General features: G+C 45.0%; 1 protein-coding gene across 4 annotated transcripts in view; it reads right to left on the bottom strand.

Moving 5' to 3' along the window:
• Window positions 1-16,424, bottom strand: part of LOC147898568 (S-adenosyl-L-methionine-dependent methyltransferases superfamily protein) — a 36,072-nt gene extending 19,648 nt beyond the window's left edge. The window contains exon 1 of one of the 4 annotated variants that reach the window (XM_087379113.1): window positions 16,396-16,424. The gene's annotated coding sequence lies outside the window, so the exon portion shown is untranslated. Of the gene's footprint in view, window positions 1-16,263; window positions 16,287-16,395 lie in introns of those variants that run through there. The other 3 variants (XM_087379115.1, XM_087379112.1, XM_087379114.1) reach the window with 3 other exon arrangements.
• Between the last annotated feature and the right edge of the window lie 3,775 nt (window positions 16,425-20,199).

Below are 20,199 nucleotides of genomic sequence, written 5' to 3'. Positions count from 1 at the left end.
TGAGAGATAACTCGGCCCGAAGTACAGCCAAGTTCATGTTTGACAATATCATATGCAGTTTTGGAGGTCAAATTGAATTTGTCAGTGACCAAGGAACTCACTTCATGAATGAAGTATTTGAATCCCTCACCAAAGAATTTCTGGTAATGCACCAGGTTGCTACAACTTACTACCCGCGTTGCAATGCCAAGTCGAGTCTTCCAATAAACTTATTAAGCTCATTATCACCAAGACAGGAAGCACTCATCAGCGGGATTGGGACACCAAGCTTCATGCGGCCTTATGGGTTTAGCGTACTGCTTATAAGGTAACAACAAAACTTACTCCCTTCCAAATGGCTTTTGGTCGAGCTGAAGAGGAAAGCCATACGTCCCGCACCATGAGCAACTCTGTGTAATCCCTGACTGAAGAATTTCTGGTAATGCACCAGGTTGCTACAACTTATTACCCGCGTTGCAACGCCAAGTCGAGTCTTCCAATAAACTTATTTAGCTCATTATCACCAAGACAGGAAGCACTCATCAGCGGGATTGGGACACCAAGCTTCATGCAGCCTTATGGGCTTAACGTACTGCGTATAAGGTAACAACAAAACTTATTCCCTTCCGAATGGCTTTTCGACAAGCTGAAGAGGAAAGCCACACGTCCCGCACCATGAGCAACTCTGTGTGTAGTCCTCCTAGCATGAATCCTCTCAGCAAAACCCCTCCATTACTGCTTCCATGACTGTCCCAGCCACTTCCACTTCAACCCCTTCTGCCTCTCGTCGTGTTCACCCATGCTTCCGATTCCCACATCCCATTGATCCCACACACAAGCCTTTACGTTCATGGCTTCGACAAAAGCATATCTCTCGCTTTGCTTCTTTGCCATGGATGGAGGTATGGAACGTAGATGTCGCCCAAGGCATTATGGGGACTTACATCATCGATGACAATACAGCTTTCTTCGATGCTGCATCCCCCTTACTCAGGAGCTCTATGCAGTAGTCTTTTTACTCCCGTCGTGTCCAACAGCTGCACCAGCTCTAGATCAAGTGACCTGTGTATTTTCAATCAGGTACTTATTCAACATCTCAGGGTTATACTATATCAATAAGTCTATCGATCTGCAGGTCCGACTGTTCTTTCAGTTTTTGTCTGATTTATTGGCCTAAAGAAGAGCACGGGGAACATAACCCGCAATTTTGTTCAACTCGCTGCTGCAATGAATCGCACCAATCTCCCAGTAGATTGGGCTTACTAGAAGGTGGCCAAAGGCAAAGCCCATAACAAGTTGGGGCCACCACTTTGTATGATCCGGTAGCGGCTCGCCTCGGGACAGGTACCTGGCCGATGTGTTAGAATTATAGATATAATTCAGCAGTGACCAATGTAATATAATAAGCTAGTTAGGGGCACTTTTCCCTCTTTAAAAGGTTTTTCCCCCTAACCGCAGTTAGTTCACTAACTATGGTTAGTGACTACTAAGGTTTTGTCACTAGGACAAAACCTTATCTCTCTCTCATTGAGTTGTACTCTCACACTCTACTATTGCAACTCAGCTTTCAGCTTCCAAGCTTCCAGCTCTCACTCTCTCGCTCTCTCTCACTCACCATCTCCTCACATTTGGTATCAGAGCAGGTTCAAGAGCTCCGTGCTCCCTGCTCCCTTCAGCTCCTGCTCTTTGCCTCCAGCTCCAGCCTCCCCGTTGAGCTCCAACTGCAACTCACCTTCGCTCCTACACTTCGTCCGTACAGTCCGTACGACTGTATGGAATCCTACCGTACTGCACCGTACCTGCCTTACCTGCTCACCTGCCGTACCTGTGCGCCGTACAGATCTGTGTCGTACAGATCTGCGCCAAACAACACCGTACAGTTCTGTGCCAAACAACACCGTACAGATCTGCGCCACGTTTGCAGGCAGGCGTCATCGTCTGTACAGCTTCTGTCGTCTGCAGTCCGTACATCCGTACAGGTACGAAATCCATACAGGTACAAAATCCGTACACTGACAGATCCGTACTGTCAGCTCACAATCCATACACTTCCGTTGCAGGTCTTCAGTGCAGAGTTTTATTTCTGCAGGCATTGTTTGCAGATAGCCATAGTTTGGCTCAGTTTTCTGGGAGTACATTTGGGGTATTTTTGTTTGTTGCAGACATTGCAATCATTGTGTAGTTTCGGAGCTACAATTGGAGCAAAGATTGCAGATTTGGTCTGAAATTTGGGGCTTTCTGCTGAAGTTGCAAAATTTGGGGCTTTCAGTACTTTTGCCCCTTTCTGGTTGCAATTTCAAGCTCGAAATTTGGGGCTTTCAGTTCTGCAGTACAATTTCTTGAAGAAATTTGGGGATTTTGTGATTACACTGCAATTTTGCAGTAAAATTTGGGGCTTTGCAGACAGAGCACAATTCTTGCAACATTTGGGGCTTTTGTTCAATTTGCCCCTTTCCGGTTGCAATTTCAGGCCTATTTTGGGGCTTTTGTGTTGGGAGAGCAATTTCTAGAGTTTTCAGTTCATACTGCCTTTCTTGGAGTGTTTTGCAGCACTTTTGGCACATTTTGGAGAGTTTTTGATGCTTGGACAGATTTCTGACAGTGCAAGTACAGAAATCTAAGTTGCATTTACAGCTCGTGCTTGGCTGTGTTTTTTGGGAGTTGTGCATTTCATTCCCAGTAAGGGAATTCAGCTTTGTATTTGCTTCAATCTTTTTCTCAGATATGGCCCATCAAAATCAGAATGAGTTCAAGTTTGGTGGTCTTTCACAAGAAGACAAGTTGGATGGTACCAACTACTCCCTCTAGAGTTTCATGGTACGCAATATTCTGATTTCTCGCAATTTATGGGATTATGTCAATGGGGATGAGATCCGACCAGCAGATATTGCACCTGCTACCCCTCCCCAGCAAGGAGGTGGAAGAGGCCGTGCACAGGGTGCAGCTGCAGGACAAGTTGTTGGTGCAGCTACAGTCACTACTCCAGAACAGAAGAGATGGGATTCACAGGATGCCTTAGCTTTGTCATGCATCTCTCTTTCAGTGAAAAGATTTATCATTCCGCATATCCGGTCGTGTAAGACCTCCAGGACAGCATGGGATATTTTGGAAAGCATGTATGCAGCTCGGAATGATGCAAGGGTATCTTTCTTGAAAAGAGAGTTGAGTAATACACATATGGAAGAGGGTGACTCCATGTCACTCCACCTCACACAGCTACAGGATCTCAGAGAGCAATTGTTAAACATAGATGAAATTATTCTTGATTCAGAGATGATTACAACCACTCTGAATTCTCTTCCTGAGTCTTATCTCAGCTTTCATACCTCGCTGAACTTATCATTGAGGGGGGGTGCAAATCCTCTCACTTTTCATGAGTTGATAGGACTTCTGCTTCAGGAAGAGCAGACCAGGAAAAATTTGGCTGCACGTGCAGGTGAACAAGCCATGCTCTCAAAGTTTAAATAAAAAACAAAGGGACAGGCAAAGACATCAGTAAATCAGCCTTCCAGTGGGTCAGGACAGCCTTCCCAAAAGGCTAAAAATGATGCAAGTAAGCCCAAGAAGAAGGGTTTTTGTCACTACTACAAAAAGCCAGGTCATCACATAGCAGAATGCAGGAAAAGGCTTGCAAAAGGAAAGAAAAACAGCTCAAGTATGGCTGTTTCAGATTCAGCTCCTCGTGCATCTGACAGTGGGGATGCTGCAGCCAACTTTGTTGGACAGGATTATGCCTTTTTATCTTGCATTTCAGATTCTAGGTTGGCTGTTCCAGATGCTCGGGATAGTACAGCCACTTGCAGTGATGATACATATGCATTTTTGACTTGCAGTTATGACTCTTCTACAGATGCATCTGCTTTCAGTGTCAATGAAACACTGAACACTTGGTATTTTGACAGCGGTGCATCCAAGCACATCATTTCTACGAAGTGTCTTTTTACTTCCTTGCATCCACCTCCCGTTGGTAAGAAAGTCACTTGTGCCAACAACTCATCATATTCAATACGTGGCACAGGAGATGTTGAGCTCACTGCCATTGATGGCTCAATTTTCAGACTTTCAGATGTCTTATATGTGCCTGGCATAACCAAAAATCTTCTTTCAGTGTCCACTCTTAACAGAGGTGGATTTCAGGTCATCTTCGAGGATGACAAATGTGCTGTCCGAGACTGGGAAGATGACTCTGCCTTAAGGTTATCTGGTACTCTGATGTGTGGGCTTTTTCAGCTTGATATTTTTGAGAAAAGAGCAGCCCATGCTCTTGCAGTTTCTACTTCTACAGCTGCCATGCAGTATGCAAAATTATGGCATGCCAGATATGGCCACATGCATTACAACAGCTTGATGACACTTCAGAAGTTTTCCATGGTTGATGCATTGCCACCTCTTGAGATACCTCCTCCACATGCCTGTGAAGGGTGCATTTTAGGTAAAATGCATAGATTCCCCTTCAAGAAGGATGGTTCAGTTAAAGCTGTCCGCAAATTACAGCTTATACACAGTGATGTCTGTGGTCCCATGAGGACTCCATCGTTGGGTGGTCATCTCTACTTCGTTACATTTATTGATGATTACTCCAATTTTACTTGGGTTTATGGGCTGAAACAGAAATCTGAAGTGTTCACGGTGTTTTAACACTTTTCAGCCATGGTTGAAAATGAAACCGGACTCAAGATACAGACATTGTGCACGGATAGAGGTGGGGAATACTTGTCTGCAGAATTTGATGCTTTTCTCAAAGGCAAGGGTATTGTGCATCAGCTCACATTCAGGCTGACCCCTCAGCAAAATGGCAAAGCTGAGAGGAAAAATAGAACCCTCATGGAGATGGACAGATGTATGCTGAAAAGCAAACACATGCCTCACAAATTCTGGCTAGAGGGCTCCCACTAAGGCTTTAAAAACAAAAACTCCTTATGAGGTCTGGAATGACAGGAAGCCTTCAGTGGATCACTTCCGAGTCTTTGGATGCCTTGCTTATGCTCATGTGCCAGTTGAATTTAGGCACAAGTTGTCAGATAAAGCCATCAAATGCATATTTGTTGGTTACAGTGCAGAAAGCAAGGGGTATCGTCTCTACAATCCTGCTACACGCAAGATCATAGTAAGTAGAGATGTGATATTTTCTGAAACTTCAGCTCACACTCAGGCTTTTTTCAAATGCCTTCGTCTTCAGAGGATGTCTTTGAGGGGTTGCTACCCATTGCCTTGGGTTCCCCTGCTGATTTTTCTGATGCAAATCAGAATTTACAGCAACCTCCAGATGCTTCAGTTCCGCCACAAGATGTCTTGCCCCCTCCACAGGCAGTGGAACAGGTGGTGCAGCAAGAAATTGCAGACATACATGCAGCAAAAACAGCCCCAAACTGGCTGTTACAGACTCTCAAGGAGAGTAAAATTGATGCTCCGTTATCTGGCAGGACTCGCAGTGCAGCAAGGCACATGGAAGGTGCTAATTCAGTGAAATCAGCATATGCAGGTACTCTCCTTGATGAGGAGGAGCCTGCCACATTCAAAGAGGCAAAGGATAATGTGCATTGGATGAATGCCATGCACGATGAGTTGCAGTCCATTGCAAAAAATCAGACTTGGGATGTTGTAGACTTGCCACAGGGTAAACATGCCATTGGCACACGATGGGTTTTCAAGGTCAAACGGAAGCCAGATGGCTCCATTGACAGATATAAGGCAAGGCTGGTTGCTAAAGACTGCTCAGAAAAAGGGCATAGATTATGAGGAGACATTCGCTCCTACATCCCGGATGACCACCATCCGATCAGTTATTGCAATGGCTGCACATTTTGAGTGGAATGTTCATCAGTTGGACATAAAAACAGCCTTCTTAAATGGGGACTTGCTGGAAGAGGTGTATGTCAAACAACCTCCGGGCTTTGAAATTACAGCAAATACACTTCAAGTATGCAGGCTCAACAAAGCTTTATATGGGCTGAAACAGGCCCCTCGTGCATGGTATGCCAAGATCCATGCCTTTTTGACCAGCAAGGGGCTGCACAATAGTCCTACTGAGAGCACCCTCTACATCAAGATGGATGGGGGGGAAATTTTAGTCATCCTTCTTTATGTCGATGACTTACTGCTCATAGGGTCCAATGAAGACAAAATTGCAGATTTCAAAGCTGATTTGCAGACCAACTTTGACATGTCAGATTTGGGGCTGCTTCACTTTTATTTGGGGATCCAATTCTCTCATGAGAGACGTGGCACTGTTATGTCTCAGTCCAAGTATGTTCAGAAACTCTTGGACAGATTTAACATGCATGAGTGTAAGCCCATAGCCACTCCCATGGAGCCGGGGCTGAAACTCACAATGCATGATGCAGGAGAATCAGTTGATGTCACACTTTACAGTCAGGGTGTTGGATGCCTCATATATCTCTGCAACACTAGACCTGATATTCAGTTTGCAGTATCTCAGGTGAGCAGGTACATGCACAGCCCAAAAACTATGCATTGGCAGGCAGTTAAGCGCATCTTCCGTTATTTGCAGGGCACAAAGTCTTTTGGCTTGCTATTTCCCAGGGGGGGTGACTTGCAGATGCATGCCTACAGTGATTCAGATTGGGCTGGTGATTATGACACTAGGCAGTCCACTAGTGGCAATTGTTTCTTTTTGGGTAAATCTTGCATTTCCTGGCTGAGCAAGAAACAATCTACAGTGGCTACCTCATCATGTGAAGCTGAGTACAGGGCAGCTTTCACAGCAACAGTTGAATGTGTCTGGCTGCGACGTCTATTTGCTGATCTTCATCTTTCTTTGGAGGGTCCTTCTCCAATTCTCACTGATAGTCAGAATGCCATTGCAGTGGCAAAGAATGCAGTGTTTCATGCTCGCACGGAGCACATTGAGGTTCACTATCACTACGTCAGAGAGAAGTTGCATGCAGGAGAGATCAGTATGATCTTTGTGTCCACACATGACAACGTTGCAGATATTTTCACCAAAGCACTACCACGTGAAAAGTTTGAGACATTTCGCAGTGCCCTGAACTTATATCCGTTTGGTGATTGATCAGCCTTGTACATGACATTGGCACTACAGGGGGGTGTTAGAATTATAGATATAATTCAGCAGTGACCAATGTAATATAATAAGCTAGTTAGGGGCACTTTTCTCTCTTTAAGAGGTTTTTCCCCCTAACCGCAGTTAGTTCACTAACTATGGTTAGTGACTACTAAGGTTTTGTCACTAGGACAAAACCTTATCTCTCTCTCATTGAGTTGTACTCTCACACTCTACTATTGCAACTCAGCTTTCAGCTTACAAGCTTCCAACTCTCACTCTCTCTTGCTCTCTCTCACTCACCATCTCCTCACACGATGTCCCCAGCTAGTGTTATAGCTTAGACTCCAATACCCCCAGCTAGTGTTATAGCTTAGACTCCAATACCCCCAACTCTGCCCCCAATCCCAGTCATCACCACTGCCAAGGCCTCCGCCTAAGCCTCTATATCTACCTCAACCTCTATGGCAGTTGTTGCTTCTACTCCCGTCATCTCTACCTACGTGTCAGCCGCCGTCACCGCTATCATATCTCTTTCGGCCTCTACAATTGTCACTACCCCGCTTTCCAGTCAATTCCTACCTCCAAGCCAGTCTCTTCTGTTGCCACTACCGCACCTGTTCCACCCTCTACTGAAGCCTTTTCCCTCGTTCCCAGCTTCAGTATTGACACCATCATCTACACTGACAATGGCACAGAAAACACATTGACCGGCACTCACATTGCCACCACTGCCATCTTCAATGAGTCCACCCTTACATCCGAGATCCTCATTCGTCTCCACCACCTCCTGTAACTCATTCCGCCCCCACTTAAATAGTTCTTACCACCCCGAGATCTATTGCCTTGGAGACCCCACCAACTCTACCTCTTCAACCGAGGGAGGGCCCACAAATGGGCCAGAGGATTCTTCCCACACAGCCTGCTTTTCCTCCCCTCGTTACTTCCGAGCGCCAAGGAGTCAATGAAATCTTTCTTGTTGATGACTCCTCACTTTCGACAGAGCAGTATATGGAGGTGCGTCAACAAATGTCAACTGAGGGAGCAAATTCCACACGCGCTCTATATCATGTGTCTCCTTATTGGGTGCCTCCCCAGTTCATTCACATTACACAAAGGGAATATGTGACCAACAACCAAGTGCAACAGGCAACTCAAACACTCCTGCAAATGGATTACGACACGCTGCGAGTGCTCTCCCAAAGAACAACGAGAAGCTCAAGGCCAAGCATGCTGCATTGCAGCTCCAGCAGGAGGACAAGAAACAGCTCGCCAAGCACAAGCAACAGATCAAAATCCTCAAAGAGAGGAACATGTTAGAAATTACCCAACAGAGACTATGCACAGCGAAAGACTCATAGTATTGCCCAAGAGCTCACACAGTGTGGTGTGAGGTGTGGAATCACAAACTTCTTAACTTAATGTGCATAGATGTGCAAGCCAGTAAATAGACAATGCTCAAAGACAAATATAGAAGCAACACTTTATATTTCCGTCCGTCCACAAAGTAGGACAGGATACAATACCAAAAGGTTCTCCTACTAGATGTCAAGCACTTCTAGATCTCTGAGCCTGCGTGCTCCACCTCGAGCATATGTAGACTCTCTGTCTAGCGTGTTCTTCTCAACCTTGTTGCCCTGAGTGTCAGCCTAAGTAGGCAGCCCTCCAAGCTTAGTCTGCAGCATGCTTGTCCTTGAACTTCTTGTTGCATTTCATCTTCAGGTGTCCTGTTTACTATGAGATCGAGGGCGTTTCCACTGCCTCTTCAGGGATAGTTATGGGATTTTGGCCCGTTTCCTCTCCTACCCAGACCAGCGGTGTTTGGCAGGTTTCATTCATGAGGCACTTAGACATCGCGAGAGGATACTCCGAGCACAAAGACAGGAGCAGACTTATTCCTCGACTGATCCCTCTCAGAGCTCTATCACAGAGTTCTTTCAGCTAGATCACATGGACCCCCACGAGATGAGGCCTCGACATGATCGTGACCCGGAGCCTGTGACCCGATGGCTCAAACAGAGGGTCGACACACAGATCACACTTGGGAACATCCCCTCCTTATTTAGAGTCAGAGCCCCACCGACGAGGGTCACAGTAGCCCTGGTCCGACGCAGAGCTACGACCAAGAGACGTGCCAAGACCGCACCTCTGAGTGGCCAACAACACTCTATTGCCAACTTCATGCCTCCACTGTCTCATCCATCCTGATATCTTGCTGTTGCCGATGATGATGATGAAATTGATGATGATGCTGAGATTGATATATAGTCGACCATCGACATGACTATGTTGTACTTAGGACTTAGTACTGCCATTCTGCATTTTTGCATTTTGCATTGGTATGGATGCTCGTTTAGTAGCTCCACTACCACAGCTTGTTGTATTAGGATTTTCAGTCTCATAGACCCATCGGTCTTCCGAAGACTTTAATAAACCTTCTTTCTTTTTTCTTTCTTCCTTCTCTCCTCGTCCTCCGGGAATAGGCTCCAAGAGCTGCTTGGCTTTTGCTGCTCCTGAAGATGATCACAACACCTCGCTGTCCTAGAAGACAGCCAAGGTCCAGCCTCTAGGGAACTCAGTCTGCAGCACACCTTCCACTCTCCTTCACCCCTGGTGCGAGGCCCAAGGGAGTGGCTTGCAGCTGCTCTTGTCTGCTCCTGCTCTTGCTGGATAGTTGGATATGAATGAGGGCCTGGAGGCCCTCCTTTTATAGGCCCCCAAGGGGCTGTCATAGAACCAACCAGCCAGCCTCATCCTGGCCGACCAGACTGGCCAATCAGTCTGCTTGCTGGCCGACCTGGTTGGCTGGTCCAACCAGCCCTATATAAGGGCCCTAGCCAGGCACATTTGGGCTGCTGCTAGGCTGCCCTTTGTTGCTGCTGGAGACCCTCCTACAGGCTGTATACCTGCCCACAGACCCCCGCCATGCTGCAGCCCTTTGCCAGCGCCATGTCCTGCCCGTACACATCCGTACTATTGCTGACATAATCGCACCTCCTACCTGGGTCACCCCGCCATGTCCGCTGTTCCAGATCCACCTCTTCCAGGCCAGATCCTGATGCTGAATGCCTCACCATCTGCTCCTGTTTGTTGGCGCCATTTGTTGCAGCCATCTTGACTACAGGTGTGTTCCCTTTGCTTGCTGCCCACATGGCAGCCTGTGTGCTGCCCATGTGGCAGCCCCCTCTCTTTCTGAATAGCACCCACATGGCAGCCAGGATGCTGCCGATGTGGTACTCCCTCAAACCCTAGGTTCACCCCCTCCATGCTCTCCTCATATGGGGGCTTACAGATGGGGAGGTGACCTTTCCAACAGAACATAGGGCACCAGTAGCGAATCAAAGATTTAGACGCCACCCAAGTGTTGGTAGACCTAGATGCCAAGGTGGCAATCTTCAAGCAGCGAATGCGGAGCTGAGACAGCTTAATCAGGAGTACAAAGACCGCCTTAACACTCTCAAAAGAATTGACAATATGTTCCGAGGGCTGCATGATGAACACCCTGCCAAACGGCCAAGAAGGAACCCCGAGGATGATGAAGACCAAGGGGGATCAGCCTCCAGAACTCACTCCACGACAGCAGCACCAAGGGAGACGGCTCGCACTCCTGGGTCAAAGAATACTCGCTCCCGATGTCCTTAGACTATTGGTGCTACATGGCCTAGTACTGCATCCAGCAAGTTTCATACACTTCCATGGCCCGCGCACTCTTAATGCTAGACGAGCCAAACACCACCGACTACGTGTAGCCTACTACTGCACCCATCAAGTTTCATACACTTCCATGGCCCACACACTAATGCTGGACGAGCCAGACACCACCGGGTAGTCGCCCATCTCTATGCCTGCTCTGGGTCTCGTAGATCCTACAATTTTGAAGACCAAGTTCAATATGTTACTCCATGAAAGACTTGTAATCCATCAAGACACGGACGAAGTAAAGTCAAGGTAAAGTGTTGACCCTGGTTGACACAAGAACCAAACCACATGCCAGGCAACCAAACACCCTTGGGGGTAGGCCCAACGAGCAGCCAACACCAAGCGGTGGAGTTCCGGCCGGCAAGGACAAGCAGTATGTCGACACAGAAGCAATCCAATGATAATCAACAATCGAGTAAGATTACCAGATAGGAAATTTAGTAGGTCAGTTGCTAGAACTGTCTAGTAGACGGGAACCAGTCTATAAGAGTCTTATTGCAATGGTGAAATGGCCTTTTTGGCTCAAAGTGTCTTGTACGAGAGGCAAGTCTTAGTGAGTCCAGAGTCCTGTTGCAAGAGTGAGTGGTTCGCCTTGAGTTGAGGCGTGAGTCTAAGCAGCCCTTGGCTGTTGTATTGACCTCTTCATTAATACAAGTGTTTCATTCAGTTGTTTATTCATTGCATTGGTGTACTTGTGTCGCTTCTCATTCACCCGTCTTCATATAGTTTTCTTCCACACAACACAGAACCCATTAGTTCACGACACGGTTTTACAACCAAGCACCGATAGGAATGTTTGATCCGGTCACTAAGGAGTGCACGAGAGGGCATCTTCCAACTTGGCACTGTACACACACTGCTCACCAAGCACTTGGCACCGAATAACCTGAGAGGCAAGTAGAACCAAGCGCTAACATTTGGCGATCCAACTGGGGAGAATCATACTCATGCACTTTACGAGAGAGTCTTAGGCACAGTCCGAACAGGGACTGGATGGACAAAGGAGATCATGAGTACTATCGGGGTCAAACAAGGGTGTCCTCTTTCACCCACTCTATTTGGCCTCTTCATAGATGAGCTCAAGACCTTTATGCAGACTCTGGGAGGGGTTGGATGCTCTCTTGCTGGTACTTTGATTTAGTTCTTGCTATATGCACATGTAGTGCTTTTATCCTCCTCTACAAAGGACCTTCAAAGACATTTAGATGCACTACAGTCCTTTTGTGAGTCACATGACTTAAAGGTCAACCTTGATAAAACCAAGGTTATGATCTTCAAGCAGCCATGCATAGAGAGCAGTTCACCTTTGATGGATCGCCGGTTGAGATTGTCTCATCTAACACATACCTAGGGGTTCTCTTTTCTGGCCCTATTTTTAAGATGAGACCCAGCTATACACGCCCGTCTCAGCAGAGGGTATGCCTCTTTAGCCAGGTTGGAGAGGCAGTGCTTCCACTCGCACTTTCAGGACTCCCAAACCAAGGCCCTCTTATTAGACTCCTTTGTCCGACCACCTGGGATGTATAGCAGCCCTTATTGGGGGCCAAACCTCTAAGATGCGGAGTGGGCTTGGGTGGAGCATCTTCAGGTTCTCATGTCGTCACGCATGATTCACAATAAGCCATCAGTCCCCCGCTACTACAACTTGATGTAGCATTCCAAGCCATCACGTATCTATATCGTGTCAGGGGGTACTGGGACTGCACCTCAAGACATCGCAGTGTCATGGCTAGCATTGTCCTCCTCTATGGCCCACTTGAGGGTGACCAGAGATGCTGGTATGCAGACACAAGCAGGTGGTTCGAGAGATTGGGACTCCACATGGATAGACTTCCCCCCTTCCAATACAGCATTGACACGTCGTTTCTCCCACTTAGGTATAACAAGGTTAACCAGGTCATACGCAAGGACTTCCTACAGTTACACACATTCTGGACCTAGTTGGAACCAAGTGAACTCCCACTGAAGCTTAGCTTCTACAGAGACGTATTTCTGATGAGGTTTTATTGATCCTCCTAAATATACTCAGATTCACCTCCCCCATCTGGGTTTCTTCGCACTAAGAGTGGACGAGCTAAGGGAGTACCCAGGGAGAGGCGAATATGCACTCCGTGTGAGCTGTATACAGGAGATTGAGCCAAAGGAGCATTTCATCTTCAAGTGTCCAGTATACTACGAGATCCGAGGCCGCTTTTACCGTCTCTTCAGAGACAACTTCGGACTACTCTCCCGCTTCCTTGCCTTTCCAAACCAAAGCTGTTTGGCCACCTTCACGCTTCATCCATGAAGCAACTAGACATCGAGAGCACTTACTTAGATCACAGAGATAGGGACAAGGCAAACCGACAGAGGCAAACTCTTCTCAGAGCATGATCACAGTTTTTCCAGCCAGACCGCACAGATTATCACACCACGTGCCTTCGTCACAGGCGAGACTCGGAGCTAGTGACGCGACATACCCGACAAAGGACGGACGCACAGATTACACTTAAAGACATCCCTTCCATGTTCAGGGTCAGGTGCGACTAACAGGGGTCACCGTAGCCCTGGTCCAATGCAGAACCTCTGCCAGCCACACCGAGTAACGCCCACCGATAGTCAACGGCACTTTATCTCTGATTTCATTCTACTTCTATCCCACCAAGCACTGGGTCCTCCATGATATTGGGCTCGATTTGCTTTGTACCTTGATGACGATAGTGGTGATGGAGAGGGTCATATTGACATTATGTTATGACTATGTATTGATGTTCTTATTGCTATGTGGCACGTAGCATGTAGCATGGGAGTTGATGCTTGTTTAGTAGCTCCACCCTTTCACCTTGTTTGTATCAGGTTTCTCACAGTCTCATAGACCCATCTGTCTTTCGAAAACTTTAATAAACTCTCTCTGCCCCCTCTCCAGGGCCATGTTTCAAACAGTGACGTTCCTTCATAGAGTCTGGGCCTTACCCCAGTGGAGATTACCGAGGCTAGCATTAGAGTCCTCCAGGCGACTAGCAAAGAGCGGTGTTGATACGGCATGGTATGCACGGATATCCACGTGGTTTGGTAGTCAAGACATTCAGATGGACAGACTTCCCCCTTTTCGGTACAATCTAGATGCACCACCCAAGATGATCCCAGGAGATGAGATCAACCGTATCATACAGTTGGACCTCCTCCAGCTCCATACATCTAGGGCTTGGAGGGGAGAGTTCTCCACCAAGATCCAGTTCTACCATGACCACTTCCTGAGGGTCTCAGAGCACGGTCTTGTCATCAGACCTCAGTATCTCGAGGACAAGAGAGTCTCACATAACTTGAGGGTCGCCATCAGTCAGTTGCGAGTCTCATCACATCAACTGCGGATTTAAGGCAGGGAGAGCAGGGGACTTGCAACCTATGCCAGATGGAGGAGATCGAGACGGAGGAGCATTTTCTGTGTCTGCCTAGTCTATTATGAGGTACGAGGACGATACCACTACTTCTTTCAGGAGGGGCATGGCTTTGGTCCTCTTACACGGCTGATCCATTTTCACGATCACGTCTGTGTTGGGTTCTACCTAATTGAGATGCGTCGACGAAGAGACACATTGATGCAACAGATCAAAGAGCAGCAGAGACTGATGCCACATGTGACCGATATCAACAGGTCACAAACTTTTATTACAAACTTCTATTCATATGATTCAGCTGCCGGTGAGGCTGAGGGAGAGGAGCTTAAGGAGATGAGAGCATCACGGATTAGCAGTAGGAGAGTCCACCACGATGCTGTCAGACGAGGGAGACACACTCCACTTGCGACACGGGTAGGGACCAGAGCACGCACGATCGAGGTTCGATCTATCTCAGCTCTTCTTAGACGCGACTGCCAGAGGCGAGGCATCACCCTTGATGTAGCCTATCGGATCCAGAGATCAAGGAGATCACACCCTCCCCCACATCACAAGACATCTCGACAGACATAGATACGAGAGCTCCTCACATCTCATCAGAGAGCCACTAGGTTACCAGGATATACGAAACTTGAGCATGTACTAGGGAGTGCTAGCTTTGAGCACCTGACACTCCTCTGTTATTTGGCTTTCGCCACTCTAGCATTTCGACACTTGATTCATTAGTTTTAGCACTTTAGCTTTTTAGCTTTCAGCAAGGGTCTTAGTGAACCCTTTGCTTCAGCCCTCACTCGCTTGTATGAGTTACCTTTTTGACCTGTACATTGTCTCATAGGCTTGCGAGGCCTCTCGCAGAGACGTTAATACATCTCTCTCTCTCTCTCTCTCTCTCTCTCTCTCTCTCTCTCTCTCTCATGCCATCAGCTAACGATCGAGGCAAGGAGAGCTCCATGCACACCCAAAGAGCAACAGATCTATAGACTATGTACACTCGGAGATAGAGGAGCATTTCCTATGTACTCGCCTAATCTATTATGAGATCCAAGAAAGATACCATTGCCTCTTCCAAGACGGGCACGGCTTTGGGCCATTCTCGACTGATCCACTTCCATGGCCAGGTCTACATTGGCCTCTACCTGATTGAGATGTGCCAACACAGAGAGATCCTACTGAGCCAAATCAAGCAGCCGCATGAGATGATGGCACCAAAAGAGATTGGCGTTGACTGAGCATGGAGACATGTCACGGACTTTTACCCATTTGAGTCAATGCCAGTGCATAGTGGAGTGGAGGAAGAGGAGCTAGCTGACATGAGGGCAGAATGGACTGCGGGAAGAGAACACGCAGAGCTATGGAGCCAAAGATGCAAAGACCATGCACGATAAAGAGGTTGACCAGGACATGCACAATGGAGATATAGCCTATCTCAGCTCATCTCAGAGGGGACCGTCAGAGCCGAGGTGTCTCTCTCAACATGACCCTCCAGATACAGAGATCACGGAGACCACACCCCCACGAAGCGAGATACAGCTCGACAGACACAAATATGAGATATCTCTGCAGCTCACCAGAGAGCCACCACAACATCTAGTTTTGGGTATAAGATTTCGAGTTTGAGCTTTTTAGCTTTTTGCTTAGCATAGCACTCGACAAGGGCCATGCCGCACCCTTTGCCTCAGCCCACAATGGTTTGTATGCATTACTCTTTTTTTATTGTGTTTGTCTCATAGGCCCGCAAGGCCTCCCCAAGACGGACGTAAACACATCTCTCTCTCTCTCTCTCTCTCTCTCTCTCTCTCTCTCGCACAGCCTTGCGCGAGAGTTGGAACATCAACAAATCCTCACAGCCAACATGTACAAAAAACTTCCATACTATTTTAGATGTTTATCGTCAAGCACGCTGTTTGAGTAGCTGTTCCTAAGATCAAAACTTGACCTTTCTTCATGCAAACAAGAACTGCATAGATGGCTACTGAATGAATACGTTTGCCAACACGACGAGCTCTATGACAGCTGAAAATCACGGACTATGCTGTTGTGTGATCGTCAAATGGAGGGAGCAACGCTGCTGTAAACAAGAAGATAACAAACAACAGACAGAAAGGGCGGGAGGAACTGAACCAAAGGAGGGGCAGACTGCAGCAAAGGAATGCAACTGTGCAGGAGATCGGCCGAGGTCCTCACGTGTGTGTGGGGGTAGCCATAGCTCTGCAAGGACGACAGCTACTACAAGAAGCTCTCTACTCCGGTACCTTTGTCAGTTTAAGTTTATAAATGCTTATGAATACAAATGAAGAGGAAGAAGAGTCTTCCTACAAATGCAGAGTATGAAGGGTCTTCCATTTCCTTTGATTCTTTCGATATTAGCGATATAATGGAATAAGAGAAGTGCATAGTATCTAGCACATCTAGATAAATTGAAGAGAGATCACGAGGTAACAAAAGTGTGAGAATAAAAAGTAAGAAATCCATATTTATTCTCTAAAGTTCTGAAGTTAGAGAAAATAGATGCATTCTAGTACGCATTTAAACCATTGAAAAATGGGAAAATTCTGGGAAGTTTCTAATTGGTCTATTCTCTAATTATGAATCCTCCATCAAATTATTTGACTTATGAATTATCGATTTCCAACTATGATATGCTCCTAATTCGATGAAGTAGATATATCAAATGTTTGCAAATTCATTGAATCCCATGGATAATCGAATGAATTGAGAGGGAAAGCACCATAAAGGTTCATCATCAATAATCTAGGTCAATACGATGGCATCAATACCAAAAGGTCACCTTATATGTTTACAAAACAAAAGGGTATTCGCTTTCTTTTTCCCCAATCACATCTAGACTAAATTTCACATCTTTTAATTAAAAAATGAAATAAAAAAATTAAGGTCCCATTGCTCAAAAGAAGGCATCAAAGGCATTTCTCTCACCATTATAATTCTCTTACAAACCTCAAGGCATTAGAAGATGACATAGACAAACATACACCAATTTTACACAGGCATTAAAAGCACTTTTCTCATTACATTACAAACCTCAAGAAGATAAACATACACAAACATTACACCGATCATACACATAAACCATCAAGCCAAAGAGAGCTATGTATAAACAACACTTGCATATGGATTAAGGAGTGTAGACATACTAAAAGACGTGCTTTGATGATTGTAATAGTCCATTACAACTCAAATAGAGGTTGGGGGCAACATGCTTTGAATCCATATCCTAGATGAGAGAATCCCAAGAATACACATTTTGATCAACCAACTTGTGGAGCATAGCACATGATTTCGACTTCTAGAGCATAGTACGTGCTTTCAACTTGGATCAACATATTGAGACAAGGTAGCTCCCAAGAGCTTCCAGCCTAATCCTAGATGGCTCAAGGTTATCATAAATCTCACTTAATTATTTGGTAGAAGCAGTCTTTGGATAGGAAGATGGAGAGCCACAACCAAATATGACTTAATCTCAGGGCATGAGGACAAAAGAAAAAAGGTTCATATTTTCATAAAATGAATGAAAATTGAAGCAAAAGTAGTATCATGTGATTTCAAGCATGGAAGTCTCACGAAAATCACAACATAGAGGTCCCTCTCCTAGGCGGAAGATCAAGGCTATTTAATTTGGACGAAATAAAGGGGGCCCTAAAAGAATTTCAAGGGAGAATGTTTTTGCACAACTATTTTGAATCACGATACTTGCAGAGCTACTTCAACAAAGTATTTGCTCGAAGAAGGCGAAGAGCATAGCTGAAGACTCAAATCAAGGAGGAATTCAAAGCCACAAACTGACTGAGCAATGAATTGGAAAGCATGCTGAACAACTCTTCATGACAAAGGAGATACTCATTCTTTCCTCGATATTTTCATTTTGTTTGCTTCTAGTATATAGGTTTTCGTTCTCTCTTAGAATTATTCATATAGAGACAGGAAAAAATGGTGACTTAAGGCTGATAAAGAGTGATAGATCATATTTAAATAGGATTATATAGGTGATTGATGATTGAATAATACATCTCCTTTAAATTTGAATTCTCAAATGAAGATAAGGAAATATTTATGTAATAAAATTATTATTGCATGACACATATGGTATGCCTTGTTGAAATTGTTCAACTGAATTGGAGAAAAGTAAAGAGAAGAAAAACCATATGGTTGGTTTAGATAACATAATGACATTCTTGTTAAGCAAGAGGGGGATACATGAATGCTAGCTAGAAATATAGATTTCATAATTTATTTGTGATATTATGTTAATGGATAATAAAACAATAGTTGGTATACTAGATAATGTCTTCTATGTATTTTCTAGCAACCGAAGAAAATACATATTGGATCATTATTTGCTACCAAGTTAGATTTTAAAAACTTTGAAGTGTGATTAGATAATGGTGTACATGTATTTTTATGCTAGCACAGATTAATATATGTTACTTACTCATATTTAGGAAAAGACTCAAAGAGTTAAGTGTTAAATTTGTTATTGTTTCTCAATATCATACTGGTATGGGACGATAGAGATGTTGAGAAATATGACAAATGTAATGCTTGGGCTTATACCTCAAGGAACATGGGCATTGAATGAATGTGGTATAGTAATTTCTATTGGTACATGATAAGGAATTTACTATTTCTCGGTTGACGAGAGAGTTTAAGATCTTTAATGATACTTTTTGACCATCTCAATGATGATACATGAACCTAAATGCATCATTTATCACAATCTGAAAAGAAAAACAAAAACATTTATGTCAAATATTTTCTCAAGTTTAAGGATCATTTGAGAGGTGATGCTCAGTGGATGCCTGAGTAGCTCTTTCAAGCTTCTCTAAACCTCATCAATCCCTATAATCAAACATGCAATTGAGGTCAATTGCAATCCAAGCAAGAGGGATGTTACGGAAATTGTATTTTTGAATTTTCTTGGTATGGATTTTATTTTATTTTAGTCAAGTGTGACTATGGCAAAGTATTCCATAGGAGTGCATCGGACGCGGCGGGTCCTAAGGATGCTTTGTGTGGTTTAGTTGGGGATGCCTAACTAGCTTGTTACTTGCCATGCTAGATGGTTGGTATTGTGGGTGATTCCATGTTAATACTGATGTCACTAGTGTTATTGGTGTTATGTTTGGTTATTGTACTCTGAGCACAATTACATTGGGATCAATTGATTCGGTGATTCGTTCAATTGATTATTAACAACTAATGTAGTACATGTGATGGAACTAATGACGAGGCCTAGAGTTAGTGCGAGGGTACCGATCGAGGTGTTGCAGGGTGCATGCTATATGGCCATGGACCAATGTTGTAAAAATAATGTACTAAGGCGTGGGCTATTAATTATGGATGAGGGCATATTAAACCTTGTGATGTTTTGAGCTCGTGGAGCTATATTGAACAATCCCTCTAACTGTGGATAAGGAATGCTTTTCAATGTACTATTTTGGGCTCTTTGATTTTTGGAATATGAAATTATAGATACTCTAGATGGGAAGCAAGAGCCACCATCTAGAGGGGGCAGATGGGACCCCATGAGGCATCATCTTGTTTCTTTCCTCCTTGTTTCCTTGTTCTTGGTTTCTAAGGTTTTGGTAAATAATGAATTTGTGAGCATGGCAAAATCCAATTTTTGTTACAACATGATAGTAATTTTTTGCAAGGGATGACTTTGTCTCAATTTAGTGGTCATGAGAATAGTCATTTTCTTTCTTGATATGCTAATTGTGCTCTTTAGCAGACTACAACCTGCTTTTGATAGGTTATCTGTGCTTTTTAGGAACTGACTTTTGCTTTTGAGGAAATATGGAGCAAGAATCCTCCCTCCTCCTTCTAAAAGGTTTGAATAATGAAAAACAAACATGGTTGGATGTTGCATCATTTGCATATTCATCTTCTTTTACTCCTTAGTTCTTTGGGTTGTGTAACCTGCCACATTTGGTTATTCATCGCCTTTTACTCCTTAGTTCTTTGGGTTGTACAACATGCCACATGTGGGTTTGAAAGGGAGGGAGGCTTTGGTGAGCCTTGGCCTAGTTTTAAGTGGCTTAGCTTCTTTCAGGTGGCAATAGTAGTAGTCATTTATTATGCTTATTTTTCTTCAATATTCCATAG

Source organism: Dipteris shenzhenensis, chromosome 9 (assembly GCF_047967505.1).
Source record: "Dipteris shenzhenensis isolate YYH24624 ecotype China chromosome 9, Dip_SZ_1.0, whole genome shotgun sequence".
NCBI classification, from domain to species: domain Eukaryota; kingdom Viridiplantae; phylum Streptophyta; class Polypodiopsida; order Gleicheniales; family Dipteridaceae; genus Dipteris; species Dipteris shenzhenensis.
Note: the sequence above shows the minus strand (reverse complement) of the source record. Positions and strands in the feature narration are given on the sequence as shown.